The sequence below is a fragment of the Mirounga angustirostris genome, unplaced genomic scaffold (genome assembly GCF_029215605.1).
Source record: "Mirounga angustirostris isolate CCGP_5_RB_7025 unplaced genomic scaffold, mMirAng1.0.hap1 SCAF_2, whole genome shotgun sequence".
Taxonomy (NCBI): Eukaryota; Metazoa; Chordata; class Mammalia; order Carnivora; family Phocidae; genus Mirounga; species Mirounga angustirostris.
The window spans coordinates 162,384,344-162,410,841 of NW_026991710.1; the positions used below are offsets into that span (position 1 = coordinate 162,384,344).

The 26,498-nt window shown below is 38.7% G+C and overlaps 1 protein-coding gene across 2 annotated transcripts in view; it reads right to left on the bottom strand.

Annotated features, from left to right (window-relative positions):
- Positions 1–11,333, bottom strand: part of PSD3 (pleckstrin and Sec7 domain containing 3) — a 575,226-nt gene extending 563,893 nt beyond the window's left edge. The window contains exons 1-4 of one of the 2 annotated variants that reach the window (XM_064585443.1): positions 11,173–11,333; positions 10,614–10,693; positions 5,464–5,525; positions 4,839–4,981 (exon numbers count right to left, since the gene is read on the bottom strand). The gene's annotated coding sequence lies outside the window, so the exon portion shown is untranslated. The other variant, XM_064585442.1, reaches the window with a different exon arrangement.
- Positions 11,334–26,498: the final 15,165 nt, after the last annotated feature.

A 26,498-nucleotide genomic window follows, 5' to 3' on the forward strand; every position in this document is an offset into this window, starting at 1 on the left:
CCCCGCATCGGGCTCCCTGCTCAGCGGGAGGCCTGCTTCTCCCTCTCCCACTCCTCCTGCTTGTGTCTCTCTCGGTCAAATAAATAAATAAAACTCTTTTTAAAAAAATGTCAGCTGCTCTTATTATCATTTCAAGAGTGATTTAAAAAATATTGATTATCTGTTTTGATGGTTGGTCTGTATTTTCTGCCTAAGAAATCTATGTTTGTTTTTTTTCCAGAGAAGTCATTTGAAAGTTAAAAATGTTTAAGATATTAAACTCCTGTTTAATTTTAATTTTTATTTATTTATTTTTATTATGTTCAGTTAGCCAGCATATAGTACATCATTAGTTTTTGATGTAGTGTTCAACGATTCATTAGTCCTGTTTAAAACTGAGCAGGGATGATCCCAGGGTCCTGGGATTGAGTTTTGTATCGGGCTCCCTGCTCAGCAGGAGCCTGCTTCTCCCTCCCCTCCACATTCTGCTTGCTCATCTCTCTCGTGCTGTCGCTATCTTTGTCTCTCTCTCTCAAATAAATAAATAAAATCTTAAAAAAAAAAAAAAAAACTGAGCAGAGATCGTGGTGACCTAAAAATTCCCTATCAAACCTTCAGACATATGTATGTATATGGGATAGAACAAACCGCAAGGCTAAACATGAGATGTAAATTATAGGGGGACTTTATGTTTACTATCGTCTCCTAAACGGATTTCTCAGACTCTAAACTATCAGTTTCTGCTGATGCTTCATCCAACAAAATATTGTTGAGATCATATTATTCATGAACTTGCTTGAAGGACGGCTCCAGTAAAACTGTGTGAGTCATAGTCTACTTTTTTGTAATAGTTGCAAAATACAAAATTTTATAAAAATTGTAAAATATTGTAGCATTTTACCACCCTGTGAAGATTATATAGTCTTGAGAATTCAGGTAGTAGGGGATGAAAGCTTTCATAAGTGGGGATAGTCAAACTACAGGCCGAGGGCACGCTGAGAAGAAACCAAGCAGCTTCAGAAGCCCAAGCATGTGGTCTGTTGCTTTAATGGCGGGGATTTTTTTTTCCCTGTGAAGGTCTACTGACTACACTCAAGTGTTTGAAAAGAAACTAACTAGGGGCACCTGGGTGGCTCAGTCGTTATTAAGTGTCTGCCTTCGGCTTGGGTCATGATCCCAGAGTCCTGGGATCGAGCCCCACCTCGGGCTCCCCGCTCAGCAGGAAGCCTGCTTCTCCCTCTCCCACTCCCCCTGCTTGTGTTCCCTCTCTCACTGTCTCTCTCTGTCAAATAAATAAATAAAATCTTAAAAGAAAAGAAAAGAAACCAACTAAAGGCTTCATGTAAATTAAAAAGACTCAATTCTTGAGAGAGAAAAACAAAATAACCCAATCAGTTTGCAAATTAACAACACACGATGCAGAACCTTCCTTAAAAACAAAAATAAAATATATTTAGAAAGGCAGGGAGAGTCACAAACCATTGCAATATCTAGATTTTTTTTCCCCCCTCAAGAACCCCAAGAATGTTTTCTGACTTGGGGGTGACATCAAATTCACTGAGAAAGCATGTTGTTTTTTTACTATGCAAAATATGAACAAATTTGGATGTTGAAAATAGGGTGTACAATATAATCCATATTTACTTATTTATTTGTAAGTGGGCATAGAAAAGTGTCTAGAAGTTTCTATGTAAAAGTATTGATACTGGTTATCTCTGAGTGGAAAGCAGACAATATTTAATCATCTTCTGTGATGTGCAAGCACTAGTCATGTCATTTATCCTTGTAATAACTCTGCAGTGCTGGAGGCCCCCAGAAGGGCCAATGCAGGGGAGCAAGCACACTGTTTTGTACAAGCTGGCATTTAGTAAATGATAGCTATTCTTTCTTATCATCTTATGCTTATTTTAATATTATTTATTATTTAGAGATTATCCTTGTTTTACAAATGAAGACGCATAGGGGAAATGGCGCAAAGGGCCCACAGAGTCAGACTGCCCCAGTTTGAATCTTTGCTGTTAGCTGGGTAACCTTGGGCAGGTCATTTAATCTCTGATATTCAGCTTATCCACTCATTAAATGATCACAATGATAGTAATTATACTCACTCCATAGGGTAGTTGTGAAGATTAATAAATTAATCCGTAGAAGGTGCTTAAAATAGTACTATAGTACTATCTGGTATACAGCAAGCACTCAATAAATGTTGGCTTTTATTCTTGCTTAATCTTCATAATGAATCCATGAGGGGGATATAATCATTTCAGTTTTACAGATGAGAAAAGTGAAACTCAGACAGGTTGAATAATGGAATGATGATTGCTGAGATTAAGGACATCTGAAAATATGAGACACTGAATGGGTGTCCAGGAGTAAGGCAAAGGGCTCAGCAGCTGGGTTATAAAAAGAAGTTAAGAGGCACCAGGGAGGAGTTTTTGCCAGTTTCCGTCTTATCCATGTCTATGGTGAATAATGCCTACATGCGTGCATATATACACCTGCTGTATGCTCCTAGGGGTCCTTTCTGAAGATCACAGTGGAACAATAGGATTGGGGAAGGTGCGTGGCCTTGGGATTGAATCCTTGCTCCACCATCACTAGTTAAGTGACCCTGAAATCTATAACCTGTCTCTGAGCCAGAGTTTCCTTACCTGCCAAAAAGGGATCATAATATCCACCTCATGAAGTCGGTAAAAATTAAATAAAATAAAAACAGCTACCATGTCATGAGTGCCAGATGTGCAAAAAGCACCATACAAGTTCCTTTACACAAATTCCATCATAGACTCTCAAAAAATGCTAGTTTCCCTCACCTCCCTCCTTCCCTTTCCCAGGTGAATGACACATATCACATAAATAATGGCTCTTTCTTTCCTAATGCTACTCAAGGAGATATTTTATTCATTCGCAGTTTGTTTGTTTGTTTAGTGCAGCAGAGGAATGTGATCTGACTTATGCTTTAACATCGTCATTCCGGCTGTTGTGTTGAACATATACATGGAGGGGGCACATGACAAGCAGAGAGAGCACCTCCTGCAATCATCCAGGGCGGAGCTTTGGCGGCTTGAACCAAATGGTCAGATTCGGGATATTTCTGAAGGCAGAACTGACTAAATTTCCTGAAGGATTGAATGTAGGTGTGAGAGAAAAAGCAAAATCAAGAGTGACCCCGAGGTTCCAGGAAAGATAGAGATGCCATTAATGGAGAAAGGTTGTAGACAAAGAAGATGTAGGGGTAGAGTTTGGGACATGCCAAGTGTGAGAAGGCCATTAGACATCTCTGCTGACTCTGAACTGTGTCAATTTAGCTAATTTCTCTGATTTCCTTCCCTGTATGGTTCTGGGTTAGTTAGGCCACAGGCTTCACTTTCCGTGTATATGAAATGAGGGAGTCAGAATAGAAGATTTCTTGAGGTAACTTTTAATCCATGATATAATATTTTAGCCAGAGTTTGCCTACCCACAGTATGGGGAAGAGAGTTTGCCCGATCTGCTGCAGCACCTTTAGGCCACCGTGGCCATGGCCAGCTCCCCTGGCGCATCAATTCGGAGTCGTGATTCCTTCATGATTCTTTCCTTTCAGCCTGCCCTATTCTGCTCTCACTGACTACTTCTAGCTCCCAATTTCTCTCTTTGCCTCGATCATCAGAACCACATGCCTCCTTTCCTGTGATCCGAGTGTTCTAGTATTCTGATTTTCCACTTGAGTCTTCATCTCCCAACTCCCAAGTGACCCTCTCTGTCACTGCCTGGGCAAGTCTAACCCAATTATAGTGTTCCTAAATTTCACTGGCTGACCTGTATTTATTTGCAAAGGGCAGGAAGCATCTTGTCCTCTCGCCCTCCATACACAGATCCCTGTACAAAGCACGAGCCGAGAGGTCTTGAATTGAGCCTGTTTTTTTCCTGAATATCCCGAGATCTAGAGTGTATATTAGAGCAATAGAGGCCCTAGCTTCAAAGGCAGCTGTAGTTCAAAGACCTGTCTCTCCTCTACTTGCGCAAATGCTTTTCTTCAAATGTTCTCCTTATGCAAAGGAGTGGTTCTTCACCAGCAATTCCGCATAAAATTGCAGGGGGTTCATGTCAGGTGGGCCTTCTCAGCCCCATAGAATTCCATAGATCCCCTGAGGGTTTCTCTAACTTGGCCAGGATCCTATCCTGGCAATTTAATTTCCTCCTTTGCAAAGGAAAAAGAACATCCAGAAAAGAGACTGAGGGGCTTCCATTCCTTCCCTCATCTCAGGGAAGAGAAATTCTCAGGACTAGAGAAGGGGAAAAAAATCCCATCTCCTAACTGCAGGAGTCCTTCCTGGGAAACTGATTTTTTCAGTCCATAGCCACAAAAAAATACATCAAACCTGGACTCCCCTCCCCCAACGCTTGTCCTTGAAACCTCATTCCTATGCTTATATCTTGCCCATATCTGAGATTATGGAGTTAGGCTGAAATTGTCTGCATTCACAGTTTTCTAACACACTGATACTTAATCATTCTTATGAATGACACTACTGGTAATATTTATTCTTTTTAGGAACATATAGCATAACATGAGTGCATGCTTTCTAATCTCTTTTTCCTAATTATTTATAAACTATGCATTTTGTGTAGTCACCAGTTGTCCTTAAAGGGAAGACTGACACTTCCTGTGGTTGTCAACTGCTCTGCATGGCAATTGGTTATCTGATACATCTGGTTAACAAGTTTCTCTTTGACATTTAATAAACTGCAATCATTTCACATAGAGGTATTTCCCCACTTGCTTCATGAGGGCAAAGGATCATATAAAGGCCAGCTTAGTGGGTCTGGTTACAAAAATAAAGGCAATTTCTATGGATAAATGTAAAGTAAAAAGTTACCTTTTCTGCCTCTGTGTTTTGAAGTTTAGATGTCCAGCTTTTCTGTGGAAATGCACATCTTATTCTAATATTTTTGCTATTACAGTTTCATTTATATCTTCTTTGTCATCAACTCAATGCTTTATGGTTTCATCTCTTCAACACTAAAGATATTATTAAAGGACAAAAAGCAAGGTTTTTAAAAAATGGAACTGGATCTTCTAAAAGCAAGATATACTTGAGTTTTCCAATAAAATCATCCTTCAGTTTATGTTCGTGAAAACTCTGTATATCCAACCAGTCAATATTGCAAAACACACTGAAATAAAAGCATAATTCACAGGGCATCAACCTGCCTGGAGTCTCAAACACCCAGTCACTGGCAATTTGATTTTAAAGAGTAGATTTAGATGGTAAAACTAAGAATATTCTCTGTCTCTCCTTCCTCCTAAGGAAAACATAACACAAAGCAGCCTGGCAAGATACCCCAAATCACCTCATCTACCGTGTGAGAATTCTTATTTTTACACACTCATGGTTGTAGAAAGGACAGAATTTTTTTAAGGACCCAAAGTTTCCTCCTAAAAATATATTCTTACTAGTGCTTTGCTTCACATGAAAGTTTCCGTGCTAGTCAGTGACTTACCAGGCTTGCATCTGATTAGGTCCTTGGAGAGGTTCCTCTTTGCTTTGAGGTTGTGTCAGAAACTTGAAATATAAAAAATGCGTTCAGTTAAGCTGCCTGGTGTGAATGACTTTGTTTATTCCAGTGGATTCCACAACAGAGTGAAAATCTCAGTCCTTCTCTCTGTAAAATCTCAAAAATATTTTCTTCCTCATTCTCCTTCTCTTCTACACTTCAGGCCACAATGAAAACCACCACACAATCTCGGCTCACTTGTCAAGGAAAAGGTGTAAAATGTACATGTATCAAGCAAATTAGGAATCATCAGTTACAAAACGATTTAAAAGTTTCTTCAAATGGATGGAGCTACCCCATTAGCTCTTTGCTTGTATATATTTGTCAAAAGAACAGGCTTTTTCAATGCTGGAATGCGGTAAGTGCAGCAAGAGACATTTCTTCTAGCTGAGAGAGAGAGAAAGTGATTCTAAAACAAGCCGAGGGTAATCAGACCCTTTGGCTCTGACAATTAACCCAAAGCACGCTACAGGAAGTGCACTGGTTAGCTAAAGTTAGAGAAACAGTGGCCTCTTATGGAGCCCCAGATGTCACATTGATTATACACGGTGTGATAACTTGTCGTTTATTTTGACAGTCATTCAAGTAAAACTACAGGGTGAGAGGACAACAATAGAAAAGCCATCTCCGGCCTAATTATTTCATTTTTGCAAGTAAGGCCATAAAGTTCCCATTCTGTTACCATCCTCTATCCTTCCTTCCCAGCAGTGTTTACCTTCCTCCTGTGAGATATTTTTAAAGGTGCAAATATATTCTACTGAGGTCCAACTTTTAAAAAATTAGTATTGACATGCGAATCTTTGTTTTCCTAATGTTTCTGGCATCATCTATGGTGATATCATAAGCAAACGATCTTACAGTATTTACTTTGACGACCTATATAGACAAGTATCGTACAACTGGGAAAAACCTCCAACTCTGCATGAAGCAGTTTTGTCCACTGAGCAGCATAAAATATAGGCAAAAATCACAAACTGAGAGATGGCAAGAGGTAGTGGGAAAGTTTTTCCCCTGTTTGCTATGCTCCTTTGTTTACTTTCATGCCGTTTTTACAGATGTGAGCACAGCCAAGAAAATTAGCATAGCTGAGCCTACCCAAAGTCTAATAACAAGCTGATCCAAAAGAAAAATCAGAGGTTGTACCCTGACCCTTTTCAGGTTTGGCCTTTTTGCGTTTCGGGGACCTTTGTATTTAGAGAACTCAAGCTCTCCCTGGCAGACCCTAGTGTGTTTTACCTGTTATGTGGCAGAGTGACATCCAGAACAGACAGTGAGGGGAAACATAGCAAGGCCGATATAAATCGTAGGGAGGAGAAAAAACTATTTGAGGAGAGTTCCCTGAACTAGCATATATTTACTGAAAACAACACCACAAAGGTAAATGTAAAGCAAATTCCAAGATAAACCAAAAGGAATGCTCCAACGGTCAGAAACTATCTGCCTACCAAAGATAATTCCATGGGTTTTGACTTAAGTGATAGTACAAGGTCATGTGAAATAACATATTTAGCAGAAAACTGAGTCAAAGACCATTGTAACACTTCATATTGCTTCAGATAAATAGCCCTGTCACGTCATATTACCTGTTTACTGAACACAAAGCCAGGAACTATCATGGATCCATATCAATATCAAGATTCTAAGAATTATTCTACTGGTTTTCAATTATGTTCCTCAAGGGCACATTTGTGGTCTTATTTCCTATGAATATTTTGTTTAGTTATACAAATGCTTATTAAAAATTCTTAACACATAAATGTTTCATAATGCACAGGATAGTCAATTTCCACTTGTGCCTGAATGCACAGTCAATGAAAACATTTTGCAGTCCTAGTGGAAAACCAAGAGGAATCCTGGCAAAGGTCTCCTTTAGGTTAGCAAACCTAATGAAATACTTTGTACAATGAAGCACTGTTTGCAATTGTGACATAACTACATTCTTATCTACTTCCGGAGCTGCTTTTGTATTTATCTGAGCTGTAAGCATTTTCCAGAGATCAAACTACCTTACAGAGAAGGATTCGATTTTCTTTCAGTAAAGGCACTCATCTCTGCTCTGTGCAGTACCGGAATCTTCTTCAGCTCTATTCCCTGTTTCCTAAGAAGGTCACCTCTCCATCTCTGGCACTTCTTCAAAGCTATTCCACCCCACCGATATTTTCCAAGTCAGATAGAGAAGGATGTACATACCTATTCTATATTTTATTTTTAAACAGAAGGGACACAACACATCTAAAGATTTTAAACAGTAGTGGCCGATCTCATTTTTTTCCCTAAATATTTTTTCTTATTATAAAAGAAAAAAGCTTCATTGTACAAAATTTGGAAATTCCAGAAAAGTACAAAGCACAAAAGTGATTATACAAATCAGCCACATTACCATCAGCCAGAGATAATCACTTAATGTTTTCTTCCAGTCCTTTTTTCTACTCATATATTTATTTTTAATAATGTTCAGATAGTATTGTGTCCTGTTTTCTCCACCTACCTCTATATTTTGAATATTTATGTCCCCATGTTGTACAAATATGATTTTAATTTCCACATAATAGTCATAATTTATTTACTTCTTCCTCCATTGTAGAACATTTAGATATTTCCCAATTTTTCATTATTTTCAGTAATGTTATTGAGAATATCTTTCTAGACATTTAAAAATTGCCCCTCATAATTAAAGCAGCTGATTAATCCAATAGTTCTGCATACATAACAAGTTTCAGTCACATGTGAGGTGAGGGTTGCTGTCAGCTTCTGCATCACACTGTCTTCAGATGAGAGGTCCAGACAGATCCTATGACTTGCCTGAGGCCACAGAACTAGTTATTTGAAATTTGGAACTCTTTGATTTTTTTTCACTTTCTCCCTCTCTCATGCTCAATCGAGCACTAAGTCAATCCTTTTGATTCGTCTCTTTTTAACCCATTTATTTTCATTTAACACTAACTCTTACTACCCCATTCCAGGCCCTTCCTTGTAGCCACACCACAGAGCGACCTAAAATGGCCTTCCTGCCTCTGGGACCTCCTTGTTCTAATCCTCCCCATACACCTGCGCACTATCAGATTCCCACACACGCTTCCTTTATGCCACCATCCGCTCACTGACTTCTTAGTGAAACCGTACACGTAATATAAACCCCTTGCCTGGCTCTCAAAGCCCCATATTCTGCAATCAATCTTACTTCATCCACTCCCCTCTCTGTCTCTTCACTATCCCATTTTTGGCTTCTTGCTTTCTCCTTAAAGTATTTACCCCATTCAAAATACTCTCATTTCCTTTCATTTCTTCAAATTTTACTCAATCCTCCAAGGCCCAATTCAAGTCTCATTTACTCCATGAAATAGAATGAGCTTCCCATTGGATTTGACCAACCTGCATTCCCACTGGATTTGAAATTGACCAACTTATGTTCAAAACTCTGCTTTGCTGCTTTTGCTGGGAGAGTTGGGGGGATATAATTAACTCCTCTGAGCCTATTTCTACATATGGAAATATGAACAATTATACTAATACCTGCCTTCTATGAACTTCCCAGGATCCTAAGAAAGATTGAATGTGTGTTACAAAGTTTTGGTAAGCTGCTGAGTGTTATATAGAAAAGAGAAAGTATTGTCCACACTTTGAAGCAGTTCAGTATCCAGGTCTGTACCACATAATACAGCACTGAATTACATTCTCTCCCGTCATACTCTCTCATTGTTTAATGAATGTTAATCATTTTTTTCCTCAGCTTGGCCGTAAAGTCTCTGAATGCACACAGTATCTTATATTACTTCTATAATTCCCAGGGCCCAACACTGCACATTGTCTTAATGACTGCTAGTCTAACAGACATGAGTTACAGCTGGTAAGGTCTGGCTATGGGTCACATCGGGATTTAGATATAAATGAAAGAGCCCCAGCTTTCTGTAAGTCTTCTGGAATAGGATAGTATTACACTTTGGGGAGTCCTAGAAGACTGGGAGCAAGGTTAGCCTACACCTTTGTGAAGTCTATGAAAATGTACTCTTAATTTGGACCTTCCTTTCAGAGATATTCACCAAATTTTCACAGCAACCTTTAGGTAAATGTAAAATACACATTCTGAAATTAGACAACAGAAGCAAGTATGTCCTGTAGGACATCTAGGAACAATAGCCAGACCTTTGGACATTTTTAACCGAAAACTCAGGTTACCTAATCATGATATGTTGTTAAAGATGGTCTGCTGATGATCTGCGTATAAATTACTCATTTATTCTGAGATTCATTGCTCAGTTTTGATTATCTAATTACTAGAGACCTGAAGAACATTTTCTCCCATAGGTCTACCCCTGAAATGGGTCTTTCCCCCTTTTCCCCCCATAGGTCTCCCCCATAGATCTACCAGTTCTAGGTTCCAGTTAGGGTTAGTGACAAGAAAGAGCCAGTGCTATATTTAGGTTCAGAGTTGGGGTTATGGTTAAGTTAGTGATTAGTGTTAGGGTTAAGGCTCAGCTGAAGATGAGGTATAGGTCTAGGTGCACAGATTCATTCACTTGGGGTTAGGGTTGGGTCCAGAGTTACAGCTAAGGTTACAATTTAGGGTCTGAGTTAAGTTTAGGGTTAGGTTAGATTCCTGGATACAAAGGACAATTTTACAAAGGGGTATTCCTGAAAATCCCACTTTGTCTAATAAAAGATGATAGGCTTTTCAGATTTCCGAATTCCCAGGAACTGGTAAAGCACTGTTGGTAAAGAACATTTTACAACATTCCAAGATTAAATGCAACTATACAGTTTTCCATAGTTTATCAGTGTGTTTTTTAAATCTCTAATACTGAAAAGGCAAGTAACAGTTTTAATGTCAATGTTAAAACCCCAAGTTCAATTTGCAGATTGTATTCAGTTTGTACTGCTTTCTTCCCCTGCCCTGGTATGCCCAATTCCCCACATAAAAGATGACACCATTAAAGAAAAAAAACATGATCTAAAAGTAACTTAAATTTCTAGAGAAAACTATATCTTCAAATAAACTCTATACTTTTGAAGTATTAGTCAGTTGTCCAATGCCATATACAGAAAACACAATCTGTTTTTAAGAGAATCATGCTTCCAAATTGTTAGATGTCACTCACATCTGTTTTTCCAGCCCAGACCTCTTTCTCAAACTTCAAACTTGGATTTCCAATGAACGAATGATGTCCCCACGTGGCACCTGAATTTCAACAGGTCCAAAAGTGAACCCATTGTTTCCACAGCCGTCACCCAACTCACCTGCTTCTCCTTCTTTTCCATTCTATTTAAAGGCAACACTAATTACCAAGTGCTCCTAAACGAAAACTGTTGCTCCAATCTTTTTTCCTCACCTCCCACCGTCCACTCCATTATAAAAATTCTCTCAAATCTTTTCTGCAACCTCTCTCTCAGTCTTCAATTAGGCCCTTATCATCTCTTGCCTAAATCATTGCAACAGCCTCCTAAATAACCTTCAAATAATTTCCCTAGTTTCAAGCTCTTCCTTGTCCAATGTCCCTCTATGCTGTCACCAAAATGTGACATCTTTGTTGGAAATCTTTCCTAGATTGCCTTTTAGAGCTTCTTCTATGAAAACTTTCTCGCTCCTCTGTTCCCCTGGAATTTTCCAGTTCCTCCTTTGCATCACGCCATACCTTGCACATCTATGTTTGCACTTACCACACTTTATTATGCTTGTCTTCCTGGAGTAAATGGTAAGCTTCTGGAAGCTGAGACTATCTCATTCATTCCTGCACTACAGTGCACTTAACAGTGCCTGGCACATGGTAAGTGCCCACAAAATTTTGCTGGAAGAAAATAGTTTACAAGACTAAGTAACTCTCACAGATCCTCTTTATATATTAGTACAGCCAGTCCCAAAATAAAACTTATGCTGTGTAAGGTTTCTTTAAAAAGCACACCCTGCATCTTAACAGGAAGTTACAGATTAATAAACAGCTGACCGAACAAACTAAATAGCATCCAGTAAATCACCAGTTGACTGTTCAACTGTTGCTAACCAGATGCAGGGAGAGAGTAAAGATGAAGACAAAACATCATTCCTCAATGATGGAAGGTTTTGTAAGATGTTCCAAGGCTCTGGGTAACAGAGCATAACATATTTCCCTACACCATGGTGATAATCCAGACACAGAGAAAAGACCATAACAAAAATGAATTTGGAGCTATGTGAATACAGAAACTGGATTAGTACCAAACTTGTGGCCACAGAATGGCCACCACACCCTACTTCATCCACTGTGCTGGACCTTGCATGTGGTGTATGCTCAGTTTTTTAGTTACTACTCATGAGAATATGGTGAATATAGAGACAATATTTGGTTTTCTGTAAGCACTGGCTGCACTGCAATAGAACTAAGAGAGGTGGGCGAGTTTCATAATTTTAAAAATCAAAGAGCTCAGCTACCCTTCTGCATCACAGAGCTGAAGGCCTAAAAGACACAGCCCTGGGCACAGGCCGTATGTACTAGGCCTACCACTTGGAGCTTTTTCTCTTAGGAAAAATGCTAACCCCCAGCATCCTGGAAGGTTAGTTCCTATTGAAAACTCCCAATGACAGCTTTTACTTGGAAAGGTGGCCAAAGGAAGCAGAGGGGATGAGTGGTGGGTGACAATATACAAAGGGATCATGGTCAGAGCATATAAAAATAGAACACTGACCCACAATCTCTGCACCAACCAGACCCAAATGGTCAAGATCTGACCAATAAATGTAAGCTCCCCTAATGTTTGCCCTGCCCACACCAACGCTTCCAATTCAGAACCAACCAGAGAAAGCCAAATATACTTCCCAACCAGTCACACGGAATGCTTGCCTCCTTTCCCCAGGTCAACAGATTCTAACTAGGGCCCACCTGAAGCCTTCCTTGTTTTCCACTATAAAGTCTTCCCACTCCTTGCCTGCCCTTGAGTCTCTGTCCTAGGTTTGACAGTGGCTGACTTCCCTGCCAAAGCAAGCTCTGAATAAATAGCCTCTGCTTGCTCTCATTTGGGTGTTTGTGGTCTTTGAAGAATTCTGAGAGCCTGCCGATGTGTGACAGAAGCACTTGGCCTTGCAGTGGGGGCTGCGGGGGAGGGGGGTGCTGGGGTGGTGGATGGGAGTGAGATCTGGAATTGGAAGAGGGGGCACTTTCAACTTCAGTTGAAAGTACCTGGGCGTGCAGAAATAGGGCACAGGTGACTCTTCTGGCCAGGGCTTGAGGGTCCACTGGAGAAAAGGGGAAGGAAATGAAGAAACGCACCCAGCAGTGAGCAGACACGTGATGATGGGGTGCATGTGGCCTGGGTTGGGAGCCGCATTTGCCAGCTGTTCCAGAATGTGGAGATGGAGGAGGGTGGTGCACATAGTGTGGCTGACATCTACAATGACCAGAGAGCAAGCAGGAACAATTCCGCAGCCTGGAGAAGTGCATCAGCAAGGCCCACAAAACGTTTGCTGTGCTGCTGGGCTCCAGGTGGAGGAGGTCCGTGGGATGGACCTCGTGGTGGGAGACATGGTGCAGATCCCCTAGGGCAATAGGCTGCAGTGGACCAGCTGCTGCTCCTCCGGCAGCACCTCAAGATGGAGGAGAACGTCCTCACCACACAGTAGGAAATGGTGAAGAAGACGCTGACCCCCGACCCCAGGCTGCTGTCTGGGTCCTAGGTGACCACAGCTCCAAAGCAACCTCATCCTGTCTTTGCTGACTTATGAAACAAAGAGCAAAGATGATGTAAAGAAAACAGATTCTCATAGGACCAGAGAGGGCAAAACCATCCAAGAGAGCAAAGACAAATGCAGCAGATTCAGACATTACTAGCGCCAAACAGTAGTTGATTCTATAAGACAAACTTTCAGTCATCCATAACACAACTGGCAAGTACGGCTTGCTAATGGCTTCTCTCACTTTGTCTTCTTAATGACAAACTTTGTACTATGGACTTTTGGAACTGGGGAACACAAATGGACTTTAGATTGCACTACAGTTTACATAGAATATATTGTTCAGTTTTTCACTATTGGAATAACAGTCTTGGTGGTGGCTATCCCAGAAAACCTTTCATTTGCAGTCCCTCTTTCCTTGGCTTACTCCATAAAGAAAATAACGAAGGATAATAACTTACTAAGACATTTGGAAGCTTTTGAAACTACAGGAAATGCAGCAATCATTTGCTCAGATAAAATAAGAATGTTGACTATTAACAAAACGATAGTCAGGCTTACATTGGTGAGATCATTATAAAACAATTCCTAGACTTAAGTATGTTCCAGACCCATTTTGGAATGTCTTTTTAACAAATATTGTGTTAATTGTTCTTATAATTCTAACATGTATTTTTTAAGATATCAAAGGTCCACCACAACAGACTGGCAATAAAATAAAATATGTGTTGTTAGGACTTATTCTGCATTTAAAAATAGACTATGAGAAAGAAAGAAAGAAAAAAAGAAAGAGAAAAAAGAGAGGAAAGAAGGAAGGAAGGAAGGAAAGGGAGAGCATAACATAAGAGAGTCTATAAAAGTATATACCTTCTACTCAGAGAAGAAATCCATGACTACTGTCTTAAAACTGCCTGACGGGGGTTTCAGTTGTTCATCAAAGGAGCCTCAGGACTATCACTTAACCGATGATGTCATATCCTACCAGTATCATCCTTATAAATGACAATCTCACAAATACTGTTAAAGTTATCAAGTAAGAGTAGGAATGCTTATGACAGCATCTCTAAATTCCTTCAATTTCAACTGACTGTCAATGTTGTAGCCACAATTGTAGGCTTCATAGGAACATGTGTTGCCCAGGACTCTCCTCTTAAAGCTGTACCTAATCTTTGGGTGCATTTCATAGTGGATGCTTTTGCTTTCCTTGCACACAAGTGAAAAGCCTATGGAGTCACATTTGCTTCTCAAACCTTATGGAATGGGAATCTGTCTTATTTCAATTACAAAATTGATGAGTTCTTCGTCACTTTTAGTCTTATTTTTGTTGGTGAAATCCTTTTTAATTTGGATTGTGAAAGAAACACTGCCCTACATGCTCCTCCTCCTACCTGTTATGCAATGATATTTAATACTTTGATATAACTTTTTAATTAAATTAATGCCAGGAAGCTTCATGGCAAAATAAATATATTTAGAGACTCTTCAGTAATAATATCTTTTGCCTAATTGCCAGCGGCATGCTTATTGCACAATTTTGTGTTGTGCAATATGGGAGACAAGTGTCCAACTGCACAAAACTTAGTCCAGACACATGGTTATGATGCATTTTCCTAGGAGTAGTGGTGTTAATGTAGTGCAATTCTTTTTTTTTTTTTTTTAAGATTTTATTTATTTATTTGAGAGAGAGAGACTGAGAGAGAGAGCACATGAGAGGGGGGAGGGTTGGGAGGGTCAGAGGGAGAAGCAGACTCCCTGCCGAGCAGGGAGCCCGATGCGGGACTCGATCCAGGGACTCCAGGGTCATGACCTGAGCCGAAGGCAGTTGCTTAACCAACCGAGCCACCCAGGCGCCCTAATGTAGTGCAATTCTTAATTACAATTTCAAATGGTTGTGTGGAGCTTATTATAAGACTTCATTGAAAGAAAAGAGTCAATTTACTAACAAAGTTCAAGAGTCAGAATTAAAAGTAAAAAGCAAAGATCCATTTTATCCTTTTTTAAAAATTTTGTTTTTTAGAATAAACATGTAATTTGAGTTATCGTCAATGCTACATTTTAAGGTTATTGAGAGTGATGAATATTTTAGACAAAGTTATATTTTAGAGAGGTAATGTGACAGTTATTTACAAGTAAAACATAGACTCAAAACGTATTTTAACTATTGTATTTCCTTTGATTTTTTAGTAGAATTCCAATGGCAAAATTATGAATTAATTAATATATGAATATGTGTTATAAATAAAAATCAATTTTCTATACTATACAAAATAAAGACATAGTCAAAAGGCCATGTACCTTGTTGGTGGGAATGCAAACTGGTGCAGCCACCCTGGAAAACAGTATGGAGATTCTTCAAAAAGTTAAAAATAGAACTACTCTGTGATCCAGCAGTTGTACTCCTAGGTATTTATCCAAAGGATATAGAAATACTGATTCATAGAGGCACATGCACCCCAATGTTTATAGCAGCATTATCCACAATAGCCAAATTATGGAAAAAGCCCAAATGTCCGTCGACTGATGAATGGATAAAGAAGCTGTGGCGTGTGTGTGTGTGTGTGTGTAATGGAATATTACTCAGCCATCAAAAAGAATGAAATCTTGCCTTTCGCAACAACGTGGATGGAGCTAGGGAGTATAATGCTAAGCAAAATAAGTCAGTCAGAGAAAGACAAATACCATGATTTCACTCATATGTGGAATTTAAGATACAAAACAAATGAATGTAGGGGAAAGGAAAAAAAAAAGAGGGAGGCAAGCCAAAAGAGACTATTAACTATAGAGAACAAGCTGAGGGTTGCTGGAGGAGAGGTAGGCAGGGGATGGGCTAAATGGGTGATGGGTATTAAAGAGGACACCTGTTGCAGTGAGCACTGGGTGTTACATGTAAGTGATGAATTGCTAAATTCTACTCCTGAAACTAATATTACACTATATGTTAACTAACTGGAATTAAAATAAAAACTTGAAACAAACAAAAAAGCCATGTATCTTCTTTGAAAGTGTATTGATTTTTCTAATTTACCATAGATAAGTAATATGTATTATTTTAAGAACACAGGTGACCTGAGTGTTTTCTAAAAATACAGATGGTTGTAGTCTAATGTTATGGCCTTTGAAGTAATTTGTTCTTTATGTACAGTTACTCTTTACAGTTATTAAAGAAAAGTAGAAAAACTAAAAATGCCAACAATATTTGTCATCTGACCCAAATTACCACTGTAGCTGGTCTTTACAGTGTATCTGAAATGTGACCAAAACTCTATAAGGAAACTAAGTACAAGATTAAGAGAATTACTGGAAGTAAGGTAAGGTAAACAATTACTGGGAGTCAAGTAAGGTAAACAATTGACTTTTTGCCTATGTGATAAATGTAATTATAGAAATATGCTTCACTTTTTACTTTAGACCGCTTTGCCTGAGTTAACTTTAAGATTATAACTGGAGAGTTTCATGTTCTGATTTGTCACCAAACCCCAGAAACTTCACTCCTAATTATCTGCTACTAGGGAGCAATTGAATCTATCCCTTTTTTCATTTGTTTGGTTGCTCTGCATACCAAATTTGAAATGATATCAAAACCTAAGGCATATTACCTATATACAGTGAGTCAAGGACTTTGGACCAATTAGTGCATTTGCCTTCTTATCTATGTAGATTTTTTCAATAAATCTCAAGAATTTGCTGAAAGCCCCAGTGCGGACAGCACTGTTCTAAGTATTTTAAAGTGTTACAGGGAACAGAGAAATGCTTCTTGTCTTCAGGCAACTTTTATAAAAAGCAAACTTTGCAGAGCATATATACAGGTCAATAAAAGCTTATTTTACATATCAAAGAACCCACAGAACTTCTGAATCCACAGTTGATGGGATTCAGGGCACTGGGTGTTACATGTAAGTGATGAATTCTCTGAACGTGTGCCAGAGAAACCTGTGAGAATCAAGGTGGCCCAACCTAAAATAAACTTATTTTATTTCTGACTGTAAAACCCAGAATTTTACTAACAGATATTGCTATTTCCTAAAAAAGATAGAATATCTTCTCATCATGATGGCTATGATTTGTATTCTTGGGTACATCATGACAAGAACATTGAAGCAAGTCTAGTAATAGAAACCAAACCCAAAGTTTCCTAAGAAACTGTGCACTTTAACTTATGGACATGTTACCTTTAAACAGAGAAAAGGACAATTTTTTTTTAGGAAAAAGAAAGGAAGGAAGGAAGGAAGGAAGGAAAAGAAAGAAAGAAAGAAAGAAAGAAAAAGAAAGAAAAAGAAAGAAAGAAAGAAAGAAAGAAAGAAAGAAAGAAAGAAAGAAAGAAAGAAAGAAAGAAAGAAAGAAAGAAAGAAAGTTTATTTGGGAATAACAGAGGAATTGCAATTCCGGACAAGTAAACCATGATGATCCACAGACAAGTCTGAAGAGATACGGGGAAGGTCAGCTTTTATCACATTTTAAAAAGCGATTGTGTCTCTATGTGTGTTTCTAAAAATACAGATGCGGGGGATGGGTGAAATAGGTAAAGGGGATTAAGCCTACACTTATCACAATGAGCACTGAGTAACGCATGGAGTTGTTGAATCACTATATTGTGCAACTGAAACTAATAAAACACTGCATAACTATACTAGAATTAAAATATTTAAAAAGATTTTTTAAAAAGGCAATTGTTGTTGTTCTGAACAAAAGTGTATTGGAGAACAGGAGTTTGAGGTTGTGGGGGTTTCTCATTGGCTGCAAACAGTGGCTAAAGCATTGTTGCTGAGGCGGCGGGTGGGGGGAGGCGTCTTCCTTCCTTAAAGGCAGAAGATAAATTTCTATGTGAAAAGTGCTCTCCCTTTGTTGAAATGATTCTAGTCTTCCTTCTCTCTGCTGGTTCACTCAACTGCAGTGAGTTGTAGGTGCATGAGAGCTCCCCCTTCTGGGCTACCGGACTCCATTTTAAATGAGGTTTCCTTTATGTAGTTTCACAGAAAGATGGAAACTCTTCTTTTCCGGATTATTTGAATGCCTCCATACAGAATCAAGGGATTAAAAAAATCATTTACAGGTTTTTGTGATTAATACATTTAAAATAATCAGTGAATTTTAAACAAATCAATGTGGTAATGGAGCTTATATTTGAAAGTTTTGGAGAATGGTTAACCCTCTATGATGTATGGAGGAGTTAAATCCAAGAGTTGTTATTTGTTTCTGGTGACTATATAACATATCTGCTACTATTTTTCTGAATTATGGATGAAATGAATTGTAAAGTGAATGAATGAAATGATTGACTTACAAAATAAACTTTTAGAAAACTTCATATAACATTAGGGCTGTAGACATTCTGATATTAGCAGTAATCATGCTTCTTAAATATTTGTCCTTGTATCAGAGAGGTTGCTAACAGGACATACTCCTGAAGAGGGAGGGAGGGCTTCTCATTCTGACTCTCACTTCTTCCCTTCTTTCTCTAAACAGTCTGAAGTCTACCACCAGAAGGGAGAATCCCTCTCCATCAACAGCTCTCTAGAGCAGGGAAGTTAATCTGCTAAATCCATAACCCCTTGCTCATCTGCCCACATCCTCTCCTCACCCTCCAGGTGCAGGAATCAAATCCCCAGCTGCCTGGTAATAAGTCAAAAGAACTAGTTCCAGGGCAGAAGAATCTCAGCAGGTGCTAAAGGAAGGCTTCAGTTCATGTCCACATGGCTACAGTCTTCATGGTCACAGAGAGGATGGGACTGTCCTCTTTTCTTCCACCTTCTTTCAGCACTGGTTGATGTTTAACTTTATTGTGTGTCCTTCCCCCGCCCCCCACCTCAGGATTGCCGTAGGAGATGATTTCAATCTGATTTATTTCACAAGCATACAATTCTCTTGAGGGAGAGAACTTGTGTCTGTGCCTTTGCTCATATCCCTATTAACCCTTCCTTGCCCCTGACTTACGTCCTCCAACGCTGGGGCAAGCTCTGCTGGCTACTGCGGGCAAAAGAATTTGCATCACTTTTAGTTCACTATAGCCAAGTCCTTATGAATAAGTTTAGCACAATGGAAAAGTGAACCTTAGAAACATGGAGGGATTACTTGTGGGGCCTTTGACAAAGAGGGATATAGCTCATTAGCCTAGTGACCCTATCCCACCCCATATACAATCAGATCTGCACTCCATTATTAGATTAATCTTCCTTAATAAACTGCTTTTCCCTACCCGTTTTTTGAAAACCATCAGTGGATCTTGTTTCCCGTGACATTAAGTGTAAATGTTACTTGGCTTTTAAAGCCTTGCTAAATCCATCCCCACCATTCCTCTCTAATTTCACTTCCTAATATTCTATGATCATGAAACAGATTCTTATTTAAATCTAAGCAATTTCCATAATATTCAATGAATGCATAGTTGATAGCAGGCACTTTACTATGCACTAGGAATAAGTAAGACAAAATTTCTGCCTTAAAGGAGCTCAGGACAAATCAGGGGAGTCAAACACATAAGTAACTATAATACAATAGTAATAATAATAATAATCACTAACTTTACTGAGCACTTAATATAGTTCAGGCATCATTCTAAGCATTGTATATCCACTCCTTTAATCCTCAGAACTGTTAAAAGAGAAAAACCAATCCCCAAATGGAATAATTTGCTCCCCACAACAGCATATCAAGACTTAATCAGAGTTTCAACCTCTCCCAGCAATGTGACCTTTTAAAAGTCAATGTAAAATTTTCTGATTAGTACCAGTGAGGTAATCTGCATGATGAAAACCCTGTAAGCCCTTTCCCCCAAAGAAGAAAATGTTCTGGCCCCAAATTATTCTTTCTTTTCTTTTGCTAATCACTCTTTTCCCCACCCTCCTTTTTTTTTTTTAAGATTTTATTTATTTATTTATTTATTTATTTATTTATTTATTTATTTGAGAGACAGAGAGCATATGCATAGAGGGGCAGAGGGAGAGAGAATCTGAAGCAGACTCCACACTGAGCACAGAGCCCTACATGGGGCTCCATCCCACAACCACAAGATCATGACCTGAGCTGAAACTAAGAGTTGGACGCTTATCAAACTGAGCCACCCAGACCCCCTCCCCATCCTCCTTCTTATGAAAGTCTTCCATTTTGTACAATACCTCTGAGCAGAATCTTTCTACTTGCTGGATGAGATCCTGCCTGATTCATGAATCACCTAATAAAAACCAATTAGATTTTCAAATTTACTAGAGTGAATTTTGTTTTGTTTTGTTTTTAGATTTTATTTATTTATTTGACAGAGAGATAGAGAGAGAGCACAAGCAGGCAGAGCGGCAGGCAGAGGGAGAGGGGGAAGCAGGTTACCCGCTGAGCAGGGAGCCCGACATGGGGCTCAATCCCAGGACCCTGGGATCATGACCTGAGCCGAAGGCAGCTGCTTAACAGACTGAGCCACCCAGGTGACCCATGAATTTTGTTTTTTAACACAAGAAACCTATGAAGTAGGTGTCATCAGTATCTTCATTTTATAGCTGAAATACAGAGAGTTTTTCCGAGATCACATAGCTTGGCAGACTGAGTATTTGAACATTAAGCACTCTTTAACCACCATATTATATGATAATTTGAAAAGAGGTATAAGTAGAGACATGAACAAAGTGTGTGTGAGCATAAAGGATAGAGCTATTCAGCTTGGAGATGTGGGAAATGGCGTCACTGAGACAATATCACCCTATTCTTTATGTATACCCCTACCTCCTTTTAGAAAGGGATTGGAACTGCTTACACCAAAAAATGCATACATTAAAGTAATGATAAAATAGAAATTAGGGGATCAGGACCAGGGAAAATGTAAATATTGTAAGAAAAATCAAGACCAGAGGAAAAATAAATTTAGTCCAAAAAGAGCAGCATAATGTTAACTATACAGAAAGAAGAAGGAGGAGGAGAAGGAGAAGAACAAGAAGAAGGAGAAAAACAAGAACAAGGACAAGGAGAAAGAGAAGGAAGAGGAGGAGAAGGAGAATTAAGAATGAGAAGAAGAGTTTAGTCACACCATACTTTAGCATGTATGAGCTCTCTGGTAGTCAAAGAGAAAAGGAAGTCATGGTCAATTGCATAATGTTTATTGTCATAAAGGAAAAAACAAACTAGTTCATAAAGGGGAAAACAAGTCTTAGAACTATTTTATCAAACAGAATTTTCAAGTGGGAGTTTTATTAGTGTCACTGAGAACTATAGTAGAATGTCTCCTACAATGCTCCTATAACAAATGAAATAGGTTTTATATGACATTTTCTTAAACATTCATCGATAAAAGCCAAGGACATTGCACAAATGCAACTCAGCAAAGATAATTCCATTAAGGATACTATTGTCTGAATTGAGAATCTTCTTGGGATTTTGAGTTGAATCTAGAAAAATCCTCATTTTTGAGGATTTGAGTCTAGAAAAATCTTAACACCAAAAGAAGAAGCAAGAAAAGAACATTCAAGGAGGAAAAACAGCTTGATATACATGTTAGTGTGGTTTCTCTTGTCTGTTTGTGTGAGGAGAAAAGAATGGACAGAAAGTCAGTTGGTGAACAAGCCTTTGTTGAATGCCTCCTGTGTCTGGCCTTATACAAGCCTCTGGGATATGCCAGTGAAGAGAACAAAGTCCCTGCTCTCCAGGAGCTTATGTTCTAGTGTGTGGGCATGGGGAGGGGTTGGGAAGTCAAACAATAAATATGGAAACAAATAAGTAGCTTCATATGAGTGCTGATAATTATGATGAAGAAAACAAAGTACAGTAACTGAGTGTGCTAGGGGCATTCAGGAGGCAGCTATATAAATATCTAGTGAAGTGCTTCCTCAGGAAGAAGTGAATGCAAAGGCAGGAAACAAGATGGGTTTTATTCTAAGTATAATGAAAGCCAATTGAGAGTTTTAAGCAGGAAGTTGACCTGATGTGATTTACGTTTCAAAAAGTCACTGGTTGAAATGCGGAGGATGGAACAGATGGGCTCTAAGTGAGAAAAGTGGTGGCAGACACTAGTTAAGAGGCTGCTTTAAGAGTCCAAGGAACATGTGGTTTGGACTTGGGTTGTACATATTTTGGAAATGAAACCAATGAGGACTATAAAAGAGAAGAATCAAAGATGATGTACAGTTGCTTTACTAAGCAAATAAGTGGATGATGTGCCGTTTTCTGAGATAGGTTAGACATGAGAAATGGGAGTGCGGAAATAAGTAGTTCTATCTTGACCAACTTAAGTTTGAGATGACAACTACACATCCAAGTGGCATTTGGATTGTTAGGAGTTCAAGGCAGAAATATAAGAACTGGAAATACAGAGAACATATTTTAAAAATGTTAGTTACACTGTAAAATGTAGCTGTATTCTTTTATCTTTGCAAAAAAAGTCACTTTATATTTAAAACCATGAGTCCATTCATCAATCTGGAAAAAACATAAATGAATAAATGTTTTCTGTTTCCTGTTTTTGGGGCAGTCCGTAGATTTGGACATCTTCAGAGCACATAGATGGAGCCTTAAGACTGTGAAAGATTATTTGGAAGACAAATAGAAGAATAGGTCACAAAATAGACTAAGAAGGAGGAATCAGGGAGGTAGGAGGAACACTAGACAAGACAACGGACTTTAAGATTAATCAGTAGGATAAATATAAAATCAGTTCCATAGAGCTTGGAGAAGAAAGTCTTTCAAGAAAAAGGGAATGGCCAATTATGTAAAAATCCTGATGTTTGGGCAAGTAAAAGAGAATGGAGAACTGACCATTAGCTTTGGAGAGATACAGGTCATTGGTCTTTGGTGATCTTGATTAGAGTTTTAGAGGAGTGGTAGGAATGAAACCCTGCTTTGTGTTATGGAGAAGAAAAATAGGAGGTGAAGAGTGGAGACAGTGAGGAACACAACTCTTTTAGGGAGGTCTCTTGTGAAGATGACTAGAGAAATGTCATAGCTGGAGGAAGACATGAGATCAAAGGATTTTTTTTTAAAGATTTTATTTATTTATTTGACAGAGAGCAAGAGAGCACAAGCAGAGGGAGAAGCAGAGGGAGAAGGAGAAGCAGGCTCCATGCTGAGCAGGGAGCCCAATGCGGGGCTTGATCCCAGGAACCCTGGGATCATGACCTGAGCTGAAGGCAGATGCTTAACCATCTGAGCCACCCAGGCTCCCCGAGATCAAAGGATTTTTTAAATTAATGGTTGATATTAAGGCATGTGTGTATATATAGGTCAGAATGACCCAGTAAATAGAAACTGATGTGGAAAGAAAACAGAATACCTGAAGAAGCATGGCCCTTGGTAGGGAAAGACCAAGAATAGCCAAAGGTCTCTTTACTGAGATGTAGGTCTTTGTAATACAACTACCTATTGAAGAATTTCATTTGGATGTCCCACAGGCACCTGAAGCAAAGCATTTTAAAAACTGAAATAATTATTCCCCATAGCCCACACACAAAAATTAACTCTTCCTAATTATATTTTCTTATCTCAGTGAATTGCTCCTACCTGCTAAAACTAAATAATTGGGACTTGGGCTATATTTCTTCTCTCTCCCCCTTCATCCAGAATCAAATTTAGTAAATTTTCCCTTCTAAATATCAAATTCACCCACTTCAAATGCCACTGCCTTTATCCAGCCCATCATTTCCTGCTTGAATCATTGCCAATGATCCATAACAGATTTCTCTACCTCTTCTGCAAACCATCCACCATATCTTTGCTAAAATAATTTTTTTCCCTGAAAAGCAAACCTGATTGTGTTGCTTTTTAGTGACTCTTTACGATTTTCAGGAAGACTCTGATTAAATTTCTGAATGGAATAAAAGGCCAAAAGTTCTAGCTGACTGAAATCTAGGGACAGTTTATTTGCCTCGAGCCTCTAGAACAAAGACTATCATGTCTTCAAGCTCATCACTTTGGCTGAGAGACTCCCATGAACTTGACATGGGTAGGCTCAGAGGGAACCCACATTCATGAATAGACTGGAAAAGTACAGTTTTTTAAAGAGGGTCTCAGGAGCTTGCAAGAAGAAGGCTGATGTTCACTTTCTGGTATTCACATCCCTGTATATTACTTCCTCATGAGTATGAGCTAACCTTATTGACCCCTGATGAATAGGATGTGGCAAAAGTAATGGGATGTCACTTCTGAACTGGGTTATAAGTAGACCGTGGCTTCTATCTTTGCTATTTTTTCTTATACTCCCTTGGATCATTCATTCTGGGGGAAATCAGCTTCCATGTCATGAGGCAGCCCTGTGGAGAGAGCCACGTAAAGAAGCTTGGAAGCAGATCCTTCCTCAGCTGAGTTTGAGAGGACTGCAGCCCTGACCAGCACCTGGACTCCAGCCTTATGAGAGCCCTTGAATGAGAACCACCCAGCTGAGCCACTCCTGGATTCCAGACCCAATGAAATTGTGAGCTAATAAAAGTTTATATTTCTAATCACAACATTTTAGGGTAATTTGTTATACAGTAATAGATAATTATTACAAAGTCCAAGATGGGAAGGCACACACACACACACACAAAAATCATAAGAAAATTTAACAAAATTTATAAGAATCTCAAATAGATGCAATTATACAATTTAAAAAAGATTCACTGTAAGTATAAAACACGACTTTGAATTTACAAATGCAAGAGGGGTACCTGGGTGGCTCAGTCAGTTACGCATCTGACTCTTGGTTTCAGCTCAAGTCGTGATCTTGGGGTGGTAAGATCAAGCCCCACATTGGGCTCTGTGCTCAGCACAGAATCTGCTTAAGACTCTCTCTCTCTCTTCCCCTGCCCCTCCCCACACACACTCTCTCTCTAAAATAAATAGGTGAATCTTTTTAAAAATCAAGAAAACTAAGAATTATTATACTTATGGTGAGAATTAAATTAATGGGATAGACAATTAAAAGGGAAAAGTAATTCACAATTCACAGTTCAAAGGGAAAAAAGAATTATAAATCATGAGGAAAACAATAAGAAGGTAGACCTAGGGGAATAAAAGACACTTAAAGTTAATCCTAAAAAAAAAGAAAAAGAAAAGAAAAAAGGAAGGTAAACCTAAGAAACTTATACAAATAATAGAATTATCAGGACAAAACAGAATAAATAGAGAAGAAATTGTTAAAGGAAAAAAACAGGAAAAAATTAAAGTAAAAAAAAAAAAACACAAAACAGTTTGAATCATTGTATTGAAGGGAGCAGAGTCCCAAGAAGGAGTAGGCAAAGAAGATACATACCTAGACATATTCTGGTAATGTTCCTGAACTACAGTGATAAAGAAGAAAATTATCTAAGCTTCTAGTGAGAAAGAACACCTATGAAGAAAAAAAAGGATTCAACTTCTCTGCAGCATCAGAAACAAAAAACAGTCAACAATTATTTTAGGCTACTGAATGAGTAAGTCCAAAAATCTTATACCCAGTGAGGATATCCTTTACATTTGCATGTTTGCAAGACCTCAGAAAGCAGACCGCCCACATATCCTATCTAAGGAAAACACTACAGGAGGTAACCTAGCTAAAGGATAAATAAATCAGAACAAAGATCTTAGATAAGAAAACTAAAGAATATAAGAAACAGTGATGAGCAATGAATTTGTGTGATGTGGCTAAGTCGAAAGGAACAACCATAACATTTTTTGTCATGAAACACATGTATTAAGAGAGTAAGAGGGGTGCCTGGGTGTCTCAGTTGGTTAAGCATCTGTCTTCAGCTCAGATCATGATCACAGTATCCCGGGATAGAACCCCACATCCAGCTCCCTGCTCAGCAGGAAGTCTGCTTCCTCTTCCTCTGCCCCTGCTTATGCTCTCTCTCTTGCTCACTCTTTTGCAAATTAAAAAAAAAAAAATCTTTAAGAGAGTAAGAAAAAGAAACTTTCAGTTTCTGTTGGGGTATACAGGAGCTTGGAAGTTGTCACTCCATTCTAACAAGTAAAAAAAGCTGAACAAACTGAATTAACACTTCTTCTTAGATTCATCAGAGAAGTGAATTTATAAGATGCTTGCACAACCTGTAAACTTGCAAACTTGCAAACACAAGGACAACCACTAGAAAAGTGATAAAAGAAGTATAAATGATGTATGCTTAGAAATGAGAGGAAGTAGAATCATATAAAGATTTCATTTTTAAGTAATCTTTACACCCAATGTAGGGCTCGAACTGATAACCCCAAGATCAAGAGTAGCATGCTCTACTACTGAGCTAACCAGGCACCTCAAAAATGGAATCATATAAAATGCTCAATTAACTATTAAAAGGAGAAAAAGATTAGAGGACACATTTGTTCCTATTTAGGAACAAAGAACAAATGACATCAATGGGCAAGTTAAAATAGGGGGATCCTGAGCTTCTCTCCTCCTTCCAGCTAGATCAACATC